The sequence below is a fragment of the Camellia sinensis genome, chromosome 12 (genome assembly GCF_055761805.1).
Source record: "Camellia sinensis isolate YWXY chromosome 12, ASM5576180v1, whole genome shotgun sequence".
In the NCBI taxonomy this organism is placed as follows: domain Eukaryota; kingdom Viridiplantae; phylum Streptophyta; class Magnoliopsida; order Ericales; family Theaceae; genus Camellia; species Camellia sinensis.
Window position 1 is genome coordinate 171,668,249 of NC_138972.1, and position 25,091 is coordinate 171,693,339.

A 25,091-nucleotide genomic window follows, 5' to 3' on the forward strand; every position below is an offset into this window, starting at 1 on the left:
AAGCAACTCAAGCACCACTCTCAAGTGTTCCTCGTGCTCCTCCTCCGAAGGTGAATAAATCAGAATGTCGTCCATGAAAACGACTACAAAATGATCCAAGAATTCCTGGAAGATCCGGTAGTCAGTACAAAGTCTCAAGGCACCATCTTTCTTTTTAGCAAAGAGGGTCGGTGCTCCCCACGGCGAAACACTAGGGCGAATAAAGCCCTTATCCAGCAACTCCTAGAGTTGAATCTTCAACTCACTCAACTCGGCTGGGGCAAAACTGTAATAACCCTCACTCTATCCTAACCATACTCATATGCATTCATGTGATTCTGTCATGTAAACTTGCATTTCGAGTCTTGTCCTTGTTCGTTTAAGTGTTACAACATGTTTTGTACCTTGCTTGGTGTGAGTTTAACCGAGGGCGTCTTTAGTCTAGAACTCCATTGGAACCACTTTGTTTGACCTCTACCTTCGCCTTGACATACTGGCCGAGATGTCATTATCTAGGCCGAAGTGTTCACCACCAAGGCCGAGGTGTGAATCATCTAGGCCGAGATGTTACCCTTGCACCTAAGTGATCTTGTCCCGAGAGGTATGACCTAGACCGAGGTGTGGCACATCTAGGCCAAGGTGTGGCACAGCTTAGTCAAGTGTTGTCCTTCCTAGCTGAGGTCGTTATTCCCTACTTGCCGATGTCTTGTTATTAGCCGAGGTCCTTACTCGCCAGAGTGCCCATGCCGTCTTACTTGTTGAACACACTTTGTCATAGTTTTGTCTTGTCACTCAGCTACCTTTCGGTGTAGCACTAACCAGCCGCTGCCACATGCCTCTGTAGAGGGTTAAGTCAGCCAGTAGACTTAGAAATGTATCATTTTGCTGTATGTCTTCGTTGTGAGGGGAGAGAAGCTCTAGAAAAGAAGAAGTTTAGAGTGAGAGAGTGGGTTTCGAGCTTGATTCCAAGAGATCAAATCATTAGATTCACGTATTGAGGTTAGATTCTTGATTTACTCTTGACATTCTTATTGATCATCTAGCTGCATTGCACGATCGAACCTGTTTTGCATGTCATGCATCAATTTAAAATTGGTTTTGGAAAGAGAAAATAGCGTTCATGTGTTTTTGAAGGAAAAGTCTTGTTTGATCTGAAAGTTTGCATTAAGTTCATGTTTTTGTGTTTGTTCTCACTAGATCCTTGAATATGGGTACCCAGGTCCATGTTTTTGAACTCATAGCATGAAATCTCAGATTTTGTAATAGCAAATCACGATCTTTGCTTTCATCTCCCTCGTGTTCTTGTTCTTCATGTTCTTCATGTTCTTCAGAAAAGGGAAACCCAGATTTTCCCAACATCATTCCTTTGAATGTGGCCATCGAGGCCACACCTCGGCCAAGGGATGTGGAACCTCGGCCTAGACCTGGTAGTTGCCCAGCATGTTTTCCCAAGATCATCTGCATGTGTGTGAAACTTGTTTGAAAGTGCATTCAATAGACTTTGCCATGTGTTTGTAGGATTTGGACTTGCCTTGACCCTGACGTTGAAGAACTAAGTGAGTGGTATTTTTAATAAAGCTATGTTATAATGCTTTGATGAAAGTTTCGTTTTGCTTCGTTTTGAAACGTATTTGTAAGCATGAATGGTTATTCCTAGTTGGAAAATATATTTGTATTATCTTGTTTTGATGACATTCTTGGGAAGTCCGTTCGTGCTAAGGGACTATAAGCATTTGTAGCACAAAGTTTGGAAGTCCGTACGTGCTAAGGGACTATAAGCATTTGTAGCACAAAGTTTGGAAGTTCGTACGTGCTAAGGGACTAGAAGCGTTGGTAGCACAAAGTTTGGAAGTCCGTACGTGCTAGGGGACTCTAAGCCTTAGTAGCACAAGTCCTTAGTGTCCGGGGACTATAATGCAACGACACCATTGAATTGAGATATCTCCCTTGTCTTGCCTTGTATTGTCTTGTTTGCCACTGACGGTTTACCGTGTGGGCTTTATTTGCCGAGATGTCATCACTTGTATTATAATGATGTTAGTAAGCATCCTTGAAACTTAACAGATTTGGAAGATGGACTTGGTTCATCCCTTGACTTGCACTAAATATTGTTATGTATTGTTTGATAAAGATCTTGAATACCAGTCATGCAAACCCCTTCATTTCTTATACCATTCACTGAGTATCCAAGCTCACCCTCTCTATATATATGTAGGTGATGAGCAGGAAGGCGGTGACGCCTAGGTGTGACTCGCAAGCTTGTTTGGGGTTTTTTTGTTATGTCGGCTTAACTTGTATTCACGTCGGCAGTCTTGAAAATTATGCTTCTCGGCTTATAATGCTTGTAATGTACACATGTCGGCTGTAGAAGCCTTTTGATCAAGATGTAAAATGTATTTTGTACTCTATTGTATTTGTATCGAAGTTGTAATGCTATGTAAAGTTATATGCCTTTCCATGTAACTTACGCACTGCTCTTATGGACCACTTGTATTTTTAAATTAATGCTTCCGCACTTGTGAGCCCCATATATATATATATATTTATACTCTGATTGTGTGTGGATTTTGGAAGTTGGCCTTCGGTAATCCCGGATTACTGGCCATCACGGCACCAAACTAGTAGGGGCAGTTTGGGGTCGTGACAGATTGGTATCAGAGCACAAGTTTCTTATAATATGTCATTCACACACTTTGAGTCCCAAAGAGCATAGGATGTCCCTTAGAATGATCTTAGGATTGCATCATATTGCTTGTTACTTGATAAGGTGTGCATCATCTTGACATAGCCATTTGTTATTTGCATGCATGGTTCTTGATTTAGTTTGTTTTAAGGTTGCATTTTGCCTACTCATAGCATCATGAGGAGAGGTAGACCAACAGTGGACCGAGATCAATCAGATGATAGATTGGACAGACTAGAAAGACTAGTTGAAGGTTTAACCCGTGAGTTGAGGCAGATGAGGCAACAGAATGCAAGTGCAACATCTACCCCGGCCGGACAGACGGATGGCTGACATGCAGCTCCACCTCTTCCAGTGCCCCAAGTGCCTCCACAGCCAGCCTTGTATGAAGGGACGATGATTTTGATTAAAGAGTTCAAGAAGATGAACCCACCAAGATTCGCAGGGGGCATAGAGCCGATGAAGGCCGAGGCGTCGGTTTTGGAAATGGAAAAGCTGTTCGAGATCTTTCCCAACACCGACACTAAGAAGGTGACATTAGCAGCATTCACATTAGACGACGATGCTCGAAGGTGGTGGATGATGATCCGGGAGACTAATCCTGGTTTAACTTGGGCCAGATTTTTAGAACTGTTTTACAACAAGCATTTTCCGCTTAGCGTTCGAGATCGCAAGACCACAAAGTTCCAAACTCTGACGCAAGGCAGTAGAACAGTGGCAGAGTACGACCGTGCCTTCACTGAATTGGCAAGATACGCGCCTCATATGGTCAGTGATGAGTATAGGAAAGCCAGGAAGTTTGAAAGTGGATTACGTGGACCAATTCAGGATCGGGTCAACATGCTCAATATGCCGACTTACGCCGAGGTATTAGACAAGGCCATCTTGGCGGAAGCCAACTTGAACCGATGTCAAAGTTCAGGAGAGAGTCAGAGGAAGAGACAGAACTATGAAGGTCGTCGGATGTCGTTTAGTGCCAAGAAGAAGGCGAACGTGGGCCGTTCCAGTAACTCAGATCGGGATAGAAATGCTAAGCCGACGTGTACGAGTTGTGGGAAGCCGCATCTAGGGGTTTGTCGCTGGGCGACAGGAGCCTGCTTTGAGTGTGGCGAGATAGGCCACCGCGTAAAGGACTGTCCAAAGGCAAGAGCTGGTGATGGTAAGAAAAATTGGAGCACCTCGGGCTCTGCACAAGGAAGCAACGCTGGAAGAACACAGATGAGACAGGGCAGAGTTTTTGCTCTAGTGCCAGGAGACACCCAGAATGCTGAAACGGTAGTGTCAGGTACACTCTAAATCTGCTCTCAAGTTGCATACGTCTTAATTGATTCGGGCTCTACACATTCATTTGTATCTGTTAAATTTGCCGAGAAGTTGAACAGACCGTTAGAACCCCTTGACTATATGCTATCTGTATCTACTCCATCTGGGGGAACTATAATTATTGCATCTATATATAGGGCGTGTGTTGTGGTGATTGGGGGTGTAGGATTATTAGTTGATCTGATGCCATTGACCATGACTCACTTTGATGTCATATTGGGAATGGATTGGTTAGTAGCGCATCATGCATCCATTAATTGTGTTACTAAGAGCGTTACATTGAAGACCCCAAACAAAACCGAGGTCTTTTTCCAGGGTAAAGGAGTAGTACCCCCACCCTACTTAATCTCATCCATGAAAGCCTATAAGTTGATCCAAAAAGGGTGTCAGGGCTATTTGTGCAGTATACTAAGTGATTTGAATGGAAGTGTTGGGTTAGCCGACATACCAGTTGTTAAGGAATTTCCAGACGTTTTTCCAAATGAGCTGCCTGGCCACCTAGTCGATAGAGAAATAGAGTTTACTATGGACCTCGTGTCGGGAACGTAACCTATCTCCAAAACACCCTATAGGATGGCCCCTGCTGAACTTAGAGAACTGAAACTACAGTTACAAGAATTGTTGGATAAGGGATTCATTAGGCCGAGCACTTCACTGTGGGGAGCACCCGTTTTATTTGTTAAGAAAAAGGATGGCACACTTCGCCTTTGCATTGATTACAGAGAACTTAATAAGGTAACCATCAAGAACAAGTACCCATTGCCTAGGATTGACGATCTTCTTGATCGATTACAAGGGGCACGAGTCTTTTCCAAGATTGACCTTAGGTCGGGCTACCACCAGTTGAAGGTTAAAGCCGAGGACATTGAGAAGACTGCTTTTCGGACAAGGTATGGCCACTACGAATTTTTGGTAATGCCCTTCGGAGTGACCAATGCTCCTGCAGCATTCATGGACTTGATGAACAGAGTCTTTAAGCCGTATCTAGATGAGTTCGTAGTTGTTTTTATTGACGACATATTGATCTATTCCAAGAGTACAATTGAGCACGAGAATCATTTGAGACTTGCCTTGCAAATTTTGAGAGACAAGAAGCTATACGCCAAGTTGAGTAAGTGGGAGTTTTGGCTTTCCAGCATCTCATTTTTAGGGCATGTGATTAATGAAGAGGGTATATCAGTTGATCCGAGTAAGATTGAAACCATTGTGACTTGGCCGACGCCGACCAACGTGTCTGAGGTTCGTAGTTTTCTGGGCTTGGCAGGTTATTACAGAAAGTTTGTGAAGGACTTCTCAAGGATAGCAGTACCATTGACACAACTAACTAAGAAAGGAACAACATATGAATGGACCGATGATAGAGAATCAGTGTTTCAAGAGTTGAAGACGAGGTTAGTTACGGCACCAGTTCTTGTACTCCCATCAGGTGATAAGGAATTTCAGATTTTCAGCGATGCTTCGCATAAGGGTTTGGGGTGTGTGTTAATGCAAGGGGGCAGAGTCATAGCATATGCATCTCGTCAGTTGAAACTTCATGAAAAGAACTATCCAACTGTAACAAGCTCGCGAGGGGGACGCCGCTACAGTTCGGACTCTCGATTTTGTGTCACGGTTCTTAATCTGAACCAAAGAGTCCAAATCTGGCAAATCATTTTGAGAAACAGATTTTTGAAAAAGTAGTGCCAAACATGGACTGCTTTGCCAGATACAGAGTCGCCACCTAAATATTTTTTAATGGGGAAATTTAGGAAACCCTGACTCGGTGCCGAAGGCCACATGTCCGTCATCACCGGAGTTGTCTCGGCTCGGGAGCTTGGGTACGATCGGGGAAGGTCAGCTATGAGCACCCCCTTTCGCCCGGTCCGAAGACCGGCCTCTATTAACCGTGATATCCAATTTTGAAAACGTTACGTGTTCTTAAACCAATTATTAGCCTAGAATTACTATGTTATGCGCGCAGCAAACAAGTATAGACTAGATTGCCTAATTTGGAAGTAAGCATTGCATATCCGTTTGTTTTGGAAAATGTTTTGAATTTGCTACTCGCAGGTAGGCTAAAATGCGGATTTCAACGAGTTTTTCCAACTCAAACAATCCAACCTCCACCCACAGGCATTCAAAGCAGTTTAACACATAAGCACTTAGTCGCATGGCAGGCATACTGTCATGGTAACACTCACACACATGCGGGATGCTAAAGCATAAATACTTACATCGTACTCTGTGCCAAAATAGTAAACTAGTTAGCAAACATGCATGTCCTAGTTCATGTTAAAAATGGCTAATGCATCACATGCAAAATGCAATCTAGGCAGGCTCGGCTAGCCCTAAACATGGCATGTGAAAATGCACAATTATCACATATTCGGTTTAGAATTTTGAAGTACAAATGCAGTTAGCGTGATGTACCGAGCCTAATGTATGCAATACAAATGCATGGATGCACGCATGCAGAGCACAAGGTATGCTAATTTCAAAAAATGCCCTAATCTACCATCATAAGCAGGTAAATAAAAGGGAAGAAAGAAATGGGGATTGGAAGACATACACACACTCACACACACTTATTACATATTTACCCTCACTCAGAGGGTCCAAATGAATATTACAGTCCCAAAATAATAAACAAATAAAATATTACAGTCCCAAATAATAAACAAACAAAATTATTACAAAAATTCTAATTAATTAAAAGAAAAGATGCAAAAGAAAGAAGAGGGTGGCCGCAGCCTCTGCCTCGGGATGCGCAGATGATGCATGCTCAGAACTTGACTTGCCCGAAAAACCCGTACCATACTCCTGTCACCTCTGTTTGTACTGCCTTGTCTCTCTGAAAATTACCAAAGTCCTGGAGCAGGTTCCTCACATGTTGTAGAGCACCACCGGCCAGACAGAATTCCCACCGGCACTTCGAAATTTCCACCGGCATTTATTGGATTCATCGACACTCCAGAGATTGCCGGTCGGCACAAAATTCTGCCGGTCGGCAGAAACTTCCTGCAGAAGACAATTTGACAGCAAACAGGGAACAGACAGTGCATGGCATGGGGTTTTCAGGTACATATGAGCATGGTTATGCTTCCTATCATGTTTTGAACTCAAAGAAGCATGACCTTCGATCCTCGAGCCATCAATGGTGCATGGTGGCTCAAAGAATCAAATTTGCCATTTGATGTAAGGATGCATGCAACAAACAAAATGGGATCCGAAGCCTTATCAAGTTGGAGTCAAAGGCCCCGATGGCCGGGAATTGAGGCACATTACATCACTTTAAGTATGAATGTTCCTTGATTCCCACACTTGGTTTGACACCCCAAACCAAGTGAATGTAATGCATGTTATGCAAACATGGCTCAACATGCAACATGATACCAAGATGCAAAGCACAACAAGCATTATGCAACCAACATGACAAATGTATAATGCCAAGCATACAAGATGCAAATATGATGCAAATATGGACCAATTTGGGAATGGGATTCACATGCTACGAGGCTTAATGGAACAACCATACAACAAACATGAAGCAAGCATGCAATTGGGGCCTTGAACCATAAAGGGACAGACCTTAGTCCACCCCAAAATAGCACCAAAAAATGCTCAAAATGATGGGCAACATCTCATGTTAACAAGCAAAGTTATGGTCCCAAGATTAAGGCACAAAAAGGAGACAACTTACCCCAACCAACATGACCTCTCATGGCATGATTAAAACAAGTAAAAACAGAATTTTGCAGACCAAGATAGGACTCCAAACCCTCCTAAAATGGCAGCTAAGGTGACTCCCAAGAGGCATATGCACCAAGGCTCATTCCTAGGCATAAGAGGGTACACCTTCAAGGCATAAAAGAGGTCATGCATGCACATATACAAACATGATTCTTGGATTAAAATGTGGTCCTAGATGATGTTAAATCATGAGGGTAATCACAACCATGCATGTTAGAGGTCAAAATGCTCAAAGCTTTCAAGCCGAAATACATAGCACCTATGACAAACATGCCAAGCATGACCAAATGGACAACCAACAGACTTTAAGCATGGAAAAACAATACTAAAAGCTTCATGGAACTAAGCCAACACACACAAGAATCATGGCCTAATCATGAGATACACTTCTAAGCAAAAAGGAGCAATACAAAGCAAGTATTACAAGCATACAAGGAGGCACAAATCCAGCCAAAAATAGAGGTTACACATGACCTAAAACACGTAAAAAACTTCTGAAATGAGGCCAAGAATGATCAAGCACACATGCTATCCTTTTAAGCCAAAAAGCAAGGAAACAAAACAAAGAAGGGAGAGGGGTGTCCCTCCCCTATGCAAGACTTCAAACCACCTTTTTTAACACTGAAAATCAACTGGTTTTTAGTGGTCAAAGGACCAAAACACTGAAATGAACAAAGCCTTACTAAAGAGGCACCAAAATGGACCAAACATGGCCTGGAAGGGTGAGTTTGTACTCAAACCACAAAATGACCTTAATGAAAGTTATAAAGCATGAAAATATAAGCCTCTTTCATGTTATACACAAGAGCTAAAACAGCAAGCAAGATAGGTAGAAAACTATTGCAAGTTTGGGGAATAAAAAGCAAGATGCTCACCCTTGAAGAACCCTTGAAGAACAAATGGTCTAGCCCTCTTCTTTTGATCAAAACCAGTCCAAAAACTCAAGAATCAACCCTCCAAGTCCCTCAATCTCGGAGTAAGGTGTAATAGTGTGTGTAATGGTGCAAAAGTAAGGTAAAAACCACCTTTAGGCCAAGGAAACACACACAAAGGAGGGGAGAGAGGGAGATATAGAGATAGAGTGTATCTATCTCTCAAAGCTCTGGTTTTTGGTTGCAAAAGTCTAACCTAGATCCAAGAGGAAAGCCCCTCTCTTGTAGGACTCCCTCTTGCAAAGCTTATACAACAAGCTTGGCTAGAGGGAGATCCCTCCATACACGTGTATGGAGGGGAGAAGAGTTGGTGCCAGCTATCACAGCTGGCACAAAATATCTCCATAAAGTGGATGAACAGTGGTCGGCTGCCCAAAAATGTCATTTCGACAAAAAACAGTGCCGACCGGAAACAAACTATGCCGACCGGCAATAAAATATGCCGACCGGCAAACAAAAGTGCCGATGGCATCAAAAAACCAGCCGGTGGCCTCTAGCCACTGCCGGTGGTGTGTGGGGATGTCTCACAAGGCATTCCCTGCCCCTCCAAGGCAAAACATGAGTGTTCGGTGCAAAACCAGACACTAAACGGTCAAGTTCAGAGATCCTGAGGCAGGGCACGCGAGCCGAGACCTCCGGGAACTCCAAACGAACACAAACATGGATGATCACCGAGTGTTCAAACGGTGACGTCCAAGTCTTGAGGACGGTCAAAAATGGGGTGTCTACACCAACCCATGATCTTGAGCTAGCAGCCGTGGTGTTTGCTTTGAAGATTTGGCGCCACTACTTGTATGGTGCCTCTTGCCAAGTTTTTACGGATCACAAGAGTTTGAAGTACCTGTTCACCCAAAAGGAACTAAACCTGAGGCAGAGAAGATGGCTTGAATTATTGAAAGATTACGACATGCAGATTCAGTATCACCCAGGTAAAGCAAACTCAGTAGCCGACGCGTTGAGTAGAAAATCAGTGGGAGGTTTGGCATGCCTAGCCGTGATTTCAATGGAGCCGACTACTATTGGGGAAGTAAAGACAAGGAAAATGGAGGATGGATTCCTAAAGAAAGTAGCCGACGAGATTACCACCAAGCCGAAGTCGGGTTACACCCTTGAGAATGGAGTGCTTAAGTTTGAAGGAGGATTGTGCGTGGCCGACGTCCCGGAATTGAAAAGAAGGATTTTGCAAGACTCTCATGGATCCAGATTTGCAGTTCATCCAAGGAACACCGAGATGTATCAAGATGTGAAGCAGACCTTTTGGTGGCCGAATATGAAAAGAGAGATAGCCGAGTTCATGTCTTAGTGTTTGTATTGTCAACAAGTGAAAGCGGAACATCAGAGGCAGGCAGGACTTCTCTAACCTTTGCCGATTCCTGAGTGGAAATGGGAAGACATCTCCATGGACTTCGTGACTGGGTTACCGAAGACACAGAAAGGAATGGATTCGATTTGGGTTATAATCGACAGGTTAACCAAGTCAGCGTATTTCTTGCCGGTTAGGACTTTGTTTAGTGCTGATCGACTTGCTGTGTTGTATATGAACGAGATCGTTAGACTTCATGGTGTACCGATGTCCATCATGTTAGACCGAGATCCGAAATTTGTTTCTAGATTTTGGCAGAGTTTACAAAGGGCTTTAGGGACCGAATTGAAGTTTAGTACAGCTTTTCATCCGCAGACCGATGGCCAAACAGAGAGAACAATTCAAACACTTGAAGATATGCTTAGACTATGTGCATTGGACTTCAAGGGAAGCTCGGAAGTGCATTTGCCATTAGTAGAATTCGCTTACAACAACAGCTACTATGCTAGCATTTGCATGGCGCCGTATGAAGCCTTGTATGGGAGAAAGGGCAGATCACCGATATGTTGGACCGAAGTAGGAGATAAAGCTTTGATCGGCCCCGATTTAGTCCAAAGGACAACCGAAAAGATTAAGCTCATCCAACAGAGAATCAAAACCGCTCAGAGCCGACAAAAGAGTTACGCCGACCAGAGAAGGAAGGAGTTAGAATTCAAAGTAGGGGATCATGTGTTCCTGAAAACCTCGCCGATGAAAGGAGTTTCAAGATTTGGGAAGAAGGGTAAATTGGCACCCTGCTACATTGGACCGTTTGAAATCCTTGAGAAAGTTAACCCGGTTGCCTACAGACTTGCTTTACCACCGAGATTAAGTCAAGTTCATAATGTGTTTCATATCTCGATGTTGAGGAAGTATATACGGGATCCGCTACACGTGATCGATCATTTCGGGATTGTGGTTGATGAAGGCCTAAGCTATGAAGAAGAGCCGATACGCATCATCGATAGACAAGTGAGACGATTGAGAAATAAGGCAATACCGATGGTGAAGATTGAGTGGAAAGAGCATTACGGCAAGGATGCTACGTGGGATATGGAAGAGGAAATGAAAGTCCGATACCCGGAGGTATTCTCAAACCAAGGTAACTCAAGTTTGGGGACCAAACTTCTTTAAGGGGGGTAGGATGTAATAACCCTCACTCTATCCTAACCATACTCATATGCATTCATGTGATTCTGTCTTGTAAACTTGCATTTCGAGTCTTGTCCTTGTTCGTTTAAGTGTTACAGCATGTTTTGTACCTTGCTTGGTGTGAGTTTAACCGAGGGCGTCTTTAGTCTAGAACTCCTTTGGAACCACTTTGTTTGACCTCTACCTTCGCCTTGACATACTGGCCGAGATGTCATTATCTAGGCCGAGGTGTTCACAACCAAGGCCGAGGTGTGAATCATCTAGGCCGAGATGTTACCCTTGCACCTAAGTGATCTTGTCTCGGAGAGGTATGACCTAGACCGAGGTGTGGCACATCTAGGCCAAGGTGTGGCACAGCTTAGCCAAGTGTTGTCCTTCCTAGCTGAGGTCGTTATTCCCTACTTGCCGATGTCTTGTTATTAGCCGAGGTCCTTACTCGCCAGAGTGCCCATGCCGTCTTACTTGTTGAACACACTTTATCATAGTTTTGTCTTGTCACTCAGCTACCTTTCTGTGTAGCACCAACCAGCCGCTGCCACGTGCCTCTGTAGAGGGTTAAGTCAGCCAGCAGACTTAGAAATGTATCATTTTGCTGTATGTCTTTGTTGTGAGGAGAGAGAAGCTCTAGAAAAGAAGAAGTTTAGAGTGAGAGAGCGGGTTTCGAGCTTGATTCCTAGAGATCAAACCATTAGATTCACATATTGAGGTTAGATTCTTGATTTACTCTTGACATTCTTATTGATCTTCTAGCTGCATTGCACGATCGAACCTGTTTTGCTTGTCATGCATCGATTTAAAATTGGTTTTGGAAAGAGAAAATAACATTCATGTGTTTTTGAAGGAAAAGTCTTGTTTGATCTGAAAGTTTGCATTAAGTTCATGTTTTTGTGTTTGTTCTCACTAGATCCTTGAATATGGGTACCCAGGTTCATGTTTTTGAACTCATAGCATGAAATCTCAGATTTTGTAATAGCAAATCACGATCTTTGCATTCATCTCCCTCGTGTTCTTGTTCTTCATGTTCTTCAGAAAAGGGAAACCTAGATTTTCCCAACTTCATTCCTTTGAATATGGCCATCGAGGCCACACCTCGGCCAAGGAATGTGGAACCTCGGCCTAGACCTGGTAGTTGCCCAGCATGTTTTCCCGAGATCATCTGCATGTGTGTGAAACTTGTTTGAAAGTTCATTCAACAGACTTTGCCATGTGTTTGTAGGATTTGGACTTGCCTTGACCCCGACGTTGAAGAACTAAGTGAGTGGTATTTTTAATAAAGCTATGTTATAATGCTTTGATGAAAGTTTCGTTTTGCTTCGTTTTGAAAAGTATTTGTAAGCATGAATGGTTATTCCTAGTTGGAAAATATATTTGTATTATCTTGTTTTGATGACATTCTTGGGAAGTCCGTACGTGCTAAGGGACTATAAGCATTTGTAGCACAAAGTTTGGAAGTCCGTACGTGCTAAGGGACTATAAGCATTTGTAGCACAAAGTTTGGAAGTCCGTACGTGATATGGGACTATAAGCATTGGTAGCACAGAGTTTGGAAGTCCGTACATGCTAGGGGACTCTAAGCCTCAGTATCACAAGTCCTTAGTGTCCGGGGACTATAATGCAACGGCACCATTGAATTCAGATATCTCCCTTGTCTTGCCTTGTTTGCCACTGACGGTTTACCGGGTGGGCTTTGTTTGCCGAGATGTCATCACTTGTATTATAATGATGTTAGTAAGCATCCTTGAAACTTAACAGATTTGGAAGATGGACTTGGTTCATCCCTTGACTTGCACTAAATATTGTTATGTATTGTTTGATAAAGATCTTGAATACCAGTCATGCAAACCCCTTCATTTCTTATACCATTCACTGAGTATCCAAGCTCACCCTCTCTATATATATGTAGGTGATGAGCAGGATGGCGGTGACGCCTAGGTGTGACTCGCAAGCTTGTTTGGGGTTTTTTTTGTTATGTCGGCTTAACTTGTATTCACGTCGGCAGTCTTGAAAATTATGCTTCTCGGCTTATAATGCTTGTAATGTACACATGTCGGCTGAAGAAGCCTTTTGATCAAGATGTAAAATTTATTTTGTACTCTATTGTATTTGTATCGAAGTTGTAATACTATGTAAAGTTGTATGACATTCCATGTAACTTACGCACTGCTCTTATGGACCACTTGTATTTTTAAATTAATGCTTCCGCACTTGTGAGCCCCATATATATATATATATATATATTTATACTCTGATTGTGTGTGGATTTTGGAAGTTGGCCTTCGGTAATCCCGGATTACTGGCCATTATGGCACCAAACTAGTAGGGGCAGGTTGGGGTCGTGACAAAAACGATAAAGTGCCATAGAAATCGGCGTCGTGCCAAGCACTAAGTCAATAGAGTACTTGATCTCTCGATGAGGTGGCAAACTAACAATGTCCTCGGGAAAAAACATCCGAATACTCGCAAACTACTCTCGGCAACTCAATCCCGGTCTCATCACACTCACTACTCATAAGGCTAGCGAGAAGAGCACTCAGCTCACTCCGCCCTCGCGGATCATACACCGGTGGCAACACACTACCAACCCGATCCTCCAAGAAATGGAAACAATCACCGCTCGGGGCACATACTGTGACCCTCTAGCGGTAACAATCAATAACTGCCCGATATGACGATAGCCAGTCCATACCCAAAATAACATCGAAACCTGACATGGGCATGACTACAAAAGGAAACGGAAGTCGACGATCGGCGACCTCTATATTACAACCTCTACAGCGTTGTTTCAAAATCAATTCACCCCAACAGGTGATACTACAAAAATATGAGATGCTAATTGTGCCAACTCCAACCCCAAAACAGATGCAAATGCAGCAGATATGAAGGAATGAGATGCACCCGTATCAATCAACACATTGGCAACCGAGTTGCAAAACAGAAAGGTACCTCTCACAACAAATGGAGCCGGTACTAGGTCCTGCGCGGTAACGTCATACACACACCTTGTAGGCCCCTATTCCACCTGCTCACCCCTCAGGGCAAACGACTGCTGCACAGACTGGGACGACAAAGCTCCCGGATTGGCCCTCGAGGCCTGCACAGACTGAGCTGGCTGAAAACTCTGCATCTGCCTAGAGCCAGATGCACCAGATGTGGCACTCAACTGCGGGCAGTACCTCTTTAGGTGCCCTGCCTGACCACACTGATAGCAAGACAGTGGTTGACCCCTGCCCTGACTCTGGCCCTGAGGTCAGGCTGAAGATGAAGCTGCTCTCTGACCTCTTCCCCTCTGCGGGCAAGCTGGAGACTTGTGACCCAACGGTCCACATTTGTAACAGGTGATGTCTCTTTGACTGCCTCTCCCAGAACCTGAACTCGGTACTGGAGAGGTAGACCTCACAAAAGCACCCTGGGACTGCTAAGAGTTAGCACCCCTCTACCTTCTACTGTCCCCCTGACCGTCCTGACTTCTCTTGGAGCCCCTCTACCTCTCCTCCTCCTCCTGCATCATAATCTCCATATGGGTTGCAGCATCTACAAGGCGCCCATACTCCCGGGTCATAGAACCTCCAACTCTCATCTTGACGCCATGCCTCAGCTTCTTCTCAAACTCCAGACAACGGCGTTCCTCAGACGCCACTAGCTCAGGTGCAAACCTGGACAAACTAGTAAATGCGGCCTCAAACTCGGCCACTGAAGAACTCAGCTGCTTAAGCTGGCAGAACTGATCTCTCAACTTCTCCCTAACAGCGAGAGACAGAAACTTCTCCTGGAATGTAGCCACGAAGTCCTCCCAAGTACCACCAATATGGCCCCTCATGAACTTTCACCACTGACCCGCATCCCCCTTAAGCTAGAAAGATGCCAAGGTCACCTTCAATGCCCCGTCTTCGATCCAAAGAATCTCAAACGTCTTCGTTATTTGCTCCATCCACTCATCAGCCTTATGTGGCTCTTTCGGATCCCCAATAAACTCATTCAGATTAGACCGAAAGAACTCTCCCTTCAGAAAGGAAGGCCCCGCCTTAGCAACATGGGCCTGGGCCTGATTCTCAGCTTTGAGAATGCCCAAGGACTACCTTAAAGCTCCTGCCATCTCACGGGCTAAGGCGCCCATGGCCTGCTGACCTACTGGCTCTACCACATTGGCCTAACCAACACCCTCCTGCTGCGCCGGAATGTCATCCGGTATAGGCATCTCCTGCCTCCTAGGCCTACCACGCCTACCTCTACGTCCTCGTCCTGACATCCTAATAAAGGTAACGAAGAACGTTAGAACATTCATAAATGTGCTGAAGCTACAACACTCGTGTCCTAATACATGGACAACTGTAATTCATTCCACGTAAGCACATAATCACATAAGCACCTACGATTTCATTTCCGGATAATGATAGTGCCAAGGCGTTACTAGAGTTTCGGTTAGAAACAGCATTGATCAAGTGTTTTTCCAACAAGACTAACAGAAGCCCAAGGGTCCAATCAACATCCTAGAAATTAAATCCCATACCTATATAACCACATAAACATGTTATCACATAAGCACATAACATTTCATCTAAGTCTCTGAACAAGTGAGACAAACCCATTGTGATACTAATCACTTCCCACGTACCCAAAGTATTCAAACCCGGTACGCTCTGATACCAACTTGTAACGCCCTAAAAAAAAAAACCCAATAAATCATACATCCTTGACATGCTTAAGCAGAAGAGAATGAAGCATAATTACATTTCATCAGAGTATTCCTTACAAAATGTATTACATGTTGATAACAAAAGTAAATGCCCTATAGGCGTACAACTTTCCAAGTCAACACTTTGTTACAAAAAAAAAAAAAAGAGTACTAACTCTACACAAAATAAGCCCTTGGCTTGATAGACATGTAATATAACAAAAGAACGACAAAATAAGGTCAAACAGCCTCAAGCCTCCCAAGCTACGTCCTTGGAGGTGGCATGCTACCTGTACCTGAAAATGATGTCCCATATAGGGTGAGCCAACGCCGAATAGAGATATTATAGCGATCCCGGATTTACCCTTGTTGTACAGTGATCCAGACATGTGTCCGTAGATGTTGGTAGTTGATTATTATCTTGTTTACATCCTTTTTACTTCGTATTTGAGTTATAGGATGTGTTGGGCAGGTTTGTTACAGGTTGGTTGAGTTTAGAAACCAAAACTAGCTGCCCAGATTTTGACCTGTCTGTTCGAGCGGGGGTTCTGGCGCTCGAGCGGGAATTGCACCCATCCAGTATTTCTTGTGCAGGGTTGGACGCTCGAGCGTGGAGTTGGCCGCTTGAGCGGGGTTGTGTGAGTGCCGCTCGAGCGGGGAGTTGGAAGCTCGAGCGGAGACCTGGTTCTGTAAAAGTTCTGGGAGTGTGTATCCGCCGCTCGAGCAGGATTGTTAACGCTCGAGCGGGAGTCTGTGAGTGACGCTCGAGCGGGGTGTTTGATGCTCGAGCGGGGCAACTGGGTTTAAGTTCCGTGTTTTGACTTTTCAAATCACTTTTTCACTTTCTCTTCTCTCTCCTACTTTTCCAAAAACACCATTGTTGAGCCTCTCACTCTAGAACTCTACCTTCTCTCTAGGTTTTGATCTAGTAGGAGTGATTTGCTCATCTTTGACCTTTACAAAAAAGTTGTTGATCGTCGAGGGCTACATTTTAATCTGAAAATTTCGGGATTTGGAGCACGTTGGGTTTTGACATCTTCTCCCTTGGGGCTCCGAATTTGAGGTAGGGATATCCTACTCCTCTCTATGGATTTTGTCTTTAAATTTTGATATTTTGAGATGTTGGGGTTGGTTTGGTAATTTTGTGAAAGTTTGGGGCTTTTGTGTTATTTTACAAAAGTTAGGGTTTTATTGATAATAAACCTAGATGCATGTTTGGTATAGAGGAATGGAATAAATGTTGAATCATTGATGAAAATGGGACCTAAGGGTTGTAATGTTAATTATGGAAAATGACCTAATTACATTGATTGATTAATTGGGGTAATTAATTGTGAGAAATGAGGAAATGAAATGGAATTGTTGAGATTGGAAGTGCATGGGGTTAAAGGTTGTAGTTGAATTGTTTATCACACACCGAATTGAAATGTTGATTGAATATCTATTTGTGCATTTATTTTCTATTTAGAAATAACTGCTTTGGGCTATCGGTGGAGGATAGTCGTGATTGTTGTAGACAATGCATGATGATTAGGCAAACGGAAACTAATCAATGGAATGTGTCATGGAATTTGATGGTTGATTGAATACATTGACTGTATGTATTGAATGATTGTATATAGAACCAATGTGTTTGTATACGTTATGTGTAGAGGAGGAGATGGGGGATGTACTCCGCGGTTTAGGGAAAGATGGGGGATGTACCTCTAAACCGGATAGTGTTGGGAGAAGATAGGGGATGAACTCTGTAGATACAGCTCATATGCTTGTCTAGAGAAGTGAAGATAGAGCTAATACGCTTATCTTTGTGAAGTGTGGATACAGCTTATATGCTTATCTGTGAATGTGGGATATTGTTGTTATACATATCTGTTGGGAATGTGGATATAGCTTATATGCTTATCTGTGAATGTGGGATATAGTTTTTATACATATCTGTTGAGATGATGATAGAGCTAATATGCTCATCTGTTGAAAAAGGGAAAATGAAAAGTAACTTGGACTCATAAGTCAGATGACATAAAATGTGATTTATGTGGATGTATTAGTGTTGGCCATCTATCAATTGCTAATCTTTTAGTCATTGTTCATGGTTGGTTTAGTGTATTTCTACTGGGCTGTGGCTCACCCTATATGGGAATATCATTTTCAGGTACAGGTAGCATGCCACCTCCAAGGTCATAGCTTGGGAGGCTAGAGGCGAGCAGATTGTTGTTGTTTTAGTTCCTTTTTGATGTATTACATGTATATTCAAGCCGAGGGCTTAATGTGTAGATGAGTTAGCACTCTTTTGTTGTAACCAAGTGTTAACTTGGAAAGCTGTAAGCCCGTAGGGCATTTTTGCTTTTGTTGTTAACATGTAATACTTTTGTAATGAAACTCTGATGAATAGAAGAATGTGGTTATTTCATTTGTCAATGAATGTCTTATTTGATGGGTTTAATGTTATTATTTTGAGGGCGTTACAGATATGCTAAACATAATATGAGCAATAACTAAAACATTAGCATTTGATAAATGTTTAACTCACATAAATCAGTTTATAACCCATTTCAATTACATGACAAAAGTGTCCATGTTTCATTCCATTTTCCATTTCTTATCCAATTTCTCAATTCATAACTATGGCTCAGAACCTGGCCAAACAATTTGATTGAGATCACATCTCATATCAACAGTATTTCTATTTCAGGTGAGGTAGTAACTCATATTAAACATTTCACACTTCATAACAGATACACATTTTGGTGCTGTATCAATAACATGTAACAACACTTCCATACTTCACAAATGATACACATGTTAGTGCTGTATCAATGCCAAACAAAAACACTTCCATACCTCACAAATGATACACATTTTAGTGTTGTATCAATAGAGTCCATCCCCTATCTCCTCCCAAACAATATCCGGTTTAGAGGTCCATCCCCTATCTTCCCCTAAACCGTGGAGTACATCCCCTATCTCCTCACACACAGCACAATGTATATAAACACATATCATATACATAATCAAATCAACACATAAAATTCATGTATTATATCAACCACCATATTCGATGGCATACTCAATTGATTAGTTTTAGTTTGCGTAATCATCATGCATTGTCTACAACAATCAAGGCTACCCTCCACCGGTAGCCCAAAGCAATCATTTCTAAACAGATAATAATTTCATCCAACAGATAAACTATCAACAATTTCCAAGGTGAGTGATTAATAATTCCAACTTCACCATTCTATCTCATAATGAGTCAATTTCATATTCTTCAACTCAATTTCATATTTCCGTAACATTCCCAAATTAATTGTATAAATTAATTTATAACAAAAATTAGGGTTTTCTTCCCTCTTTCTCAACTTTGGCCCAAAGGCACAAATGTCAACAACCAACAACAATACCATCATTTTAAGAGCCAAATTACATATTTATGAGTCGAAATAATAAAAACCCCTTTTTCATACCTTTGAAACCCTAACACCCACAATTTCCCAAATCAAACCATTTATGCAAAAAGCTCAGCATCTATGTTCAAGCACATAAGAATAAGTAGGAATCCATACCTCAAGAGATGAAACTCAATGGAGATGATGGAGAAATCTCGAAGTGCTCCAAACCAAGAAAATTTTGGATCAAAAGGATGCCCAAACTGAGCTCTACACTATTTGTAAAGACACTAAGGGAGTAGATCACTCAAGATAGATCAATCCCTAGAGAGAAGGTGCAATGTAGAGAGAGAGGCTCTCAAAAATGGATTTTTGGAAAACTAAGAGAGAGAGTGGAAGTTGAAAAGTGATCTAAAAAGACCCAGCTGATATCTGATATACGTATGACCCGCTCGAGCGGAGAATAGGACGCTCGAGCGTCAAGAAGAAAAACTGGACCCGCTCGAGTGCAAGGGTACCTGCTCGAGCTCCAAGACAGAACTGCAAAACACACCCGCTTGAGCACAAAGGGAAAGCCGCTCGAGCGTAGATCTCCCCCCTCTAGTACTTTTACAAACAATGAACTACCCGCTCGAGCGCCAAGATACCGATAGCGATCCCGGTTTTCCCTTTCTGTATTTGTTGTATTCCGGACTTTGGTTTTGTGGAGTTGGTGGTTGTATATCTTGTTGTCATCCTTTAATTCCCTATGTTTGAGTTTTAGGATGTGTTGGGCGTGTTTCGAACAGGTGGGTTGAGTGTTGGTCTCAAGTGTTGTTGCCCAGTTTTTTGGTATTCCGCTCGAGCGGGTCATTATACGCTCGAGCGGAGTTCGTTTCTTGGTGGTCCGCTCGAGCGGGGTTTACATACTCCCAGTATCTCGTGCCTCTGCAAAACTTCTGCAGGTGTGTTTTTCACACTTGAGTGCGTTTTCTTACGCTCGAGCGGGTCGCGCTCGAGCGGGTTATTTGGCGCTCGAGCTGGTAGTTTAGTTTCTGTAAAAGTTTTGGGAGGGGAAAATATACGCTCGAGCGGACTGGTTTTCATGCTCGAGCGGGTGTGTTTTGTTTCTGTGTCTTGGCGCTCGAGCAGGTCTTCTTGCGCTTGAGCGGGTTCAGTTTCTTGTGCTTGACGCTCGAGCGTCCTATTCTCCGCTCGAGTGGGTCATACGTATAACAGATATCAGCTGGGCACTTTTTGAATCACTTTTACACTTCCACTCTCTCTCTTACTTTCCCAAAAAATGATTTTGAGAGCTCCTCTCTCTAGAATCTCCCTTCTCTCTAGGGTTTGATCTAGCTAGGTTTTTCCTAACCTTTGGCCTTTGTAAAAAGTGTGTTGATCGTCGAGGGCTTCCTTTTGATCCGAACATTTGTGGATTTGGAGCGTTTTGGTCTTGGTCTTCTTCTCCATTTGAGCTCTAACTTCGAGGTGGGGATAACCTACTCCATCTTACGAGCTTTGTCATTAAATTTTAGCATTTTGATATGTTGGGGGTTGTTGGGTAATTTTGAAAAAGTTTGGGGTCATTGTGTAATTTTCAAAAGATGGGGTTTTCATATATATAAACCCATATGTATGTAATACATTGAGAATAATGGAATTGGAAATATATGGGATTAAAGGGTGTAGTTGGATTTGTTTATCACTCACCTAGTTAAAATGTCGATATTTTATCCATTTGGTGCATTTATTTTCTATTTAGAAATAACTGCTTTGGGCTATCGGTGGAGGATAGTTTTGATTGTTGTAGACAATGCATGATGATTAGGCAAACTAAAACTAATCAATTGAGTAAGCCATCGCATATGGCGGTTGGTATAATACAACACCGAAATGTGTATTGATTGATTGAATTTGTATATGATAATTGTTTATAGACAGTGTACTGTGTGGGAGGAGATAGGAGATGCACTCCACGGTTTAGGGGAAGATAGGGGATGGACCTCTAAACCGGAAACTGTTTGACATTGATACAGCACTACAATGTGTATCATTGTGAAGAATGGAAGTGTTTGTTTGATTTGACATAGCACTAAAATGTATATCATTATCAATTGTGAAGTATAGAAGTGTTTGTATGTTTATTTGGTACAACACCAAAATGTGTACCATGTGTGAAGTATGGAAGTGATTTTATGTGTTATTGATACAGCATCAAAATGTGTATCCGTCATGATTTTTGAAATTATTTTAATGATGAATTATAATCTTATTAAACTGGTTGGCCAGGATCTGAGCCTTGTTTTGAACCTAGAGTCGAATGAGCAATGGAAAAGGGAATGTAACATGGACATGATTGTCATGAGACTGTGATATGATATGAGTTGGAATATAAGTGTTGACCATATATTAACTGCTAATCTTTTAGTCATTGTTTATAGTTGGTTTAGTATATTTCTACTGGGCTGTGGCTCACCCTATATGGGACATCATTTTCAGGTACAGGTAGCATGCCACCTCCAAGGACATAGCTTGGGAGGCTAGAGGCAGACAGACTTCTTGTTGTATTGTTTTCCTTTGATGTATTACATGTAAATTCAAGCCAAGGGCTTAATATGTATATGAGTTAGTATTCATTTCTTGTAACCAAGTGTTGGCTTGGAAAGTTGTAAGCCTTTAGGGCGTTTACTTTTGTCGTCAACATGTAATACTTTTGTAAGAATTACTCTGATAAATAGAAAGATGTTTTTTTTTTTTTATATTGTTGCATGTCAAGAATGATGGGTTTTATGTTTTTTTCTTAGGGCGTTACAATACCCGCTCGAGCGCGACCCACTCGAGCTTAAGAAAATCCGATCAAGCGTGAAAAACACACCTGCAGAAGTTTTGCAGAGGCACGAAATGCTGAGAGTGTAAACCACGCTCGAGCGCAAGAAGACCCGCTCGAACAGATCACCTGAAAACTAGGAAACAAGGTTTGAAACTCAAACTCAACCAATCTGTAACAACCCTGCCCAACACATCCTAAAACTCAAATATATGGAATTAAAGGATGACAGCATGGCATACACAACAACCAACTCCACGGAACCGATTCCGGAATACAATAACTAAAGAAAGAGAAAACCGGGATCGCTATAGTTGAATTAAAATAAAAACGAAAGTTGCATAAAATTAACAATGGAAGTTCATTCAAGAAACCACTATACCTTAACGATCTATTTGGAAATTATATAAAAAAAGAAGTTGAATAGAAAAGGAAATTGAATAAAAATTGAAGTTGAATAAAAATAAAAATGGAAGTCGTATAAAATTAAAAATGGAAGTTCATTCATGAAACCACTATACCTTAACGATCTATTTGGAAATTAAATAAAAAAGGAAGCTGAATAGAAAAGGAAATTGAATTAAATGGAAGTTGAATTAAAATTAAAATAGAAGTTGCATAAAATTAACAATGGCAGGTCATTCAAGACACCACTATACCTTAACGATCTATTTGGAAATTTAATATGAAAAAAAAAAAGTTAAATAGTAAACGAAATTGAATGAAAATGAAAGCTGAATAAAAATAAAAATGAAAAATGCGTAAAATTAAAAATGGAAGTTTATTCAAGAAACCATTATACCTTAATGATTTATTTGGAAATTAAATTAAAAAGGAAGTTGAAACAAAATTGAAATTGAATAAAAATGGAAGTTGAACAAAAATAAAAATGGAAGTTGCATAAAATTAAAATGGAAGTTCATTGAAGAAACCACTATAAATTAACGATCTATTTAGAAATTAAATAAAAAAAAAAAGTTAAATAAAAAAGGAAATCGAATAAAAATGGAAGTTGAATAAAAATAAAAATAAAAGTTACATAAAATTAAAAATGGAAGTTCATTAAAAAAGTCACTATACCTTAACGATTTATTTGGAAATTAAATATAAAAAAAAAAGTTAAATAGAAAAGGAAATTGAATAAAAATGGAAGTTGAATGAAAATAAGAATGAAAATCGCATAAAATTAAAAATGAAAGTTCATTCAAGAAACCACTATACCTTAACGATCTATTTGGAAATTAAATAAAAAAGGAAGCTGATTAGAAAAGGAAATTGAATAAAATGGAAGTTCAGTCAAGAAACCACTACACCTTAACGAATTATTTGGAAATTAAACAAAAAAAGGAAGTTGAATAGAAAAGGAAATTGAATAAAAATGGAAGTTAAATAAAAATAAAAATTGAAGTTGCACAAAATTAAAAATGGAAGTTCATTGAAGAAACCACTATACCTTGACGATCTATTTGGAAATTAAATAAAAAAGGAAGTTGAATAGAAAAGAAAATTGAATAAAAATGGAAGTTTAATAAAAATAAAAATGAAAATTGCATAAAATTAAAAATGGAAGTTAATTCAAAAAACCACTATATCTTAACAATCTGTTTGGAAATTAAATAAAAATGGAAGTCGAATAGAAAAAGAAATTGGATAAAAATAGAAGTTGAATTAAAATAAAAATGGAAGTTACATAAAATTAACAATGGAAGTTTTAGCGATCCCGGTTTTCCTCTCATATTTACTATGTTCCAGACTCGGTTCCGTTGATAGTTGTTGTTGTCTGTATTTCATTTTCTTCCATTAACTCTTTGTATATGAGTCTAGAATTGTCTTGGGCGTGTTTCGAACAGGTTGGTTGAGCTTTTGTCCCAACTCTTGTTACCCCAATTTTTAGTGATCCGCTCGAGCTTCTTGCGCTCGAGCAGAGTTTGCATACATTCAGTAGTTTGTCCGTCTACAAAAATACTACAAATGTGTTTTTCACGCTCGAGCGGATTTACTCACGCTCGAGCAGGTTGCTCTCGAGCGGATATCGTTGCGCTCGAGCGGGTGTTCGATATCTATAAAAGTAATGGAAGAGTGTAATCTACGCTCGAGCGGGTTCTTCTTTTGCGCTCGAGCGAGTGGTGTCTTGTTTTGTGCCTTGGAGCTCGAGTGGGTATTTTTGCGATCGAGCAGGTTAAGTTTTTTGTGTTTGACGATCGAGCATCCTATTCGCCCCTCGAGCGGGTCATACGTATATCAGTTAGCAGCTGAGTCATTTTAGATCACTTTTTTAACTTTCTCTCTCTCTCTTACTTTTCAAACTCTCCATTTGAGAGCTCCACTCTCTAGAATACAACTTCTCTCTAAGGTTTGATCTATTTCTAGTTATCTTCTACCTTAGTTCCTTTATAAAAAGTGTAGAACTTGGTGTGGGCTACCTATCGATCCGAAAATCTTTGGGTTTGGAGCGTTTCAAATTTCTTCATCTTCTCCACTTGGTTATCTCTTGAGGTAGGGATAACTACTCATTTTTATGATCTTTAACATAGATGTTTGGTGTTTTGATTAAATGGTTTAATTTGGGACGTTAGGGTTTGAGATTTGGAATATTGAAAGAGGGGTTTTGTTATTTTAACCCAAACATATGTATTTTGGGTCTTAAAATGAGATTTTTGATGTCTATTGTTAGTATTTGAGCCTTTGGGTCAAAGTTGAGAAAAAGGGAAGAAAAACCCTAATGTTTGTTATGAAATAATTTATATAATTAATTTGGGAAAGTTATGGGAATATGAAATTGAGTTGGAAATAATGAAATTGGCTCATTATGAGGTAGAATGGTGGTGTTGGATTTATTAATCACCCACCTTGGAAATGTTGATAATTTATCTGTTAGATGTAATTATTATCTATTTAGAAATAATTGCTTTAGGCTATTGGTGAAGGATAGTCTTGATTGTTGTAGACACTACATGATGATTGGGTGAATTAAAACTAATATGTTGAATATGTCATTGAATATGACGGTTGGAATAATACATCGAATCTGTGTATTGATTGATCGTTTATATGATAATTGTTTATATACATTGTATTGTGTGG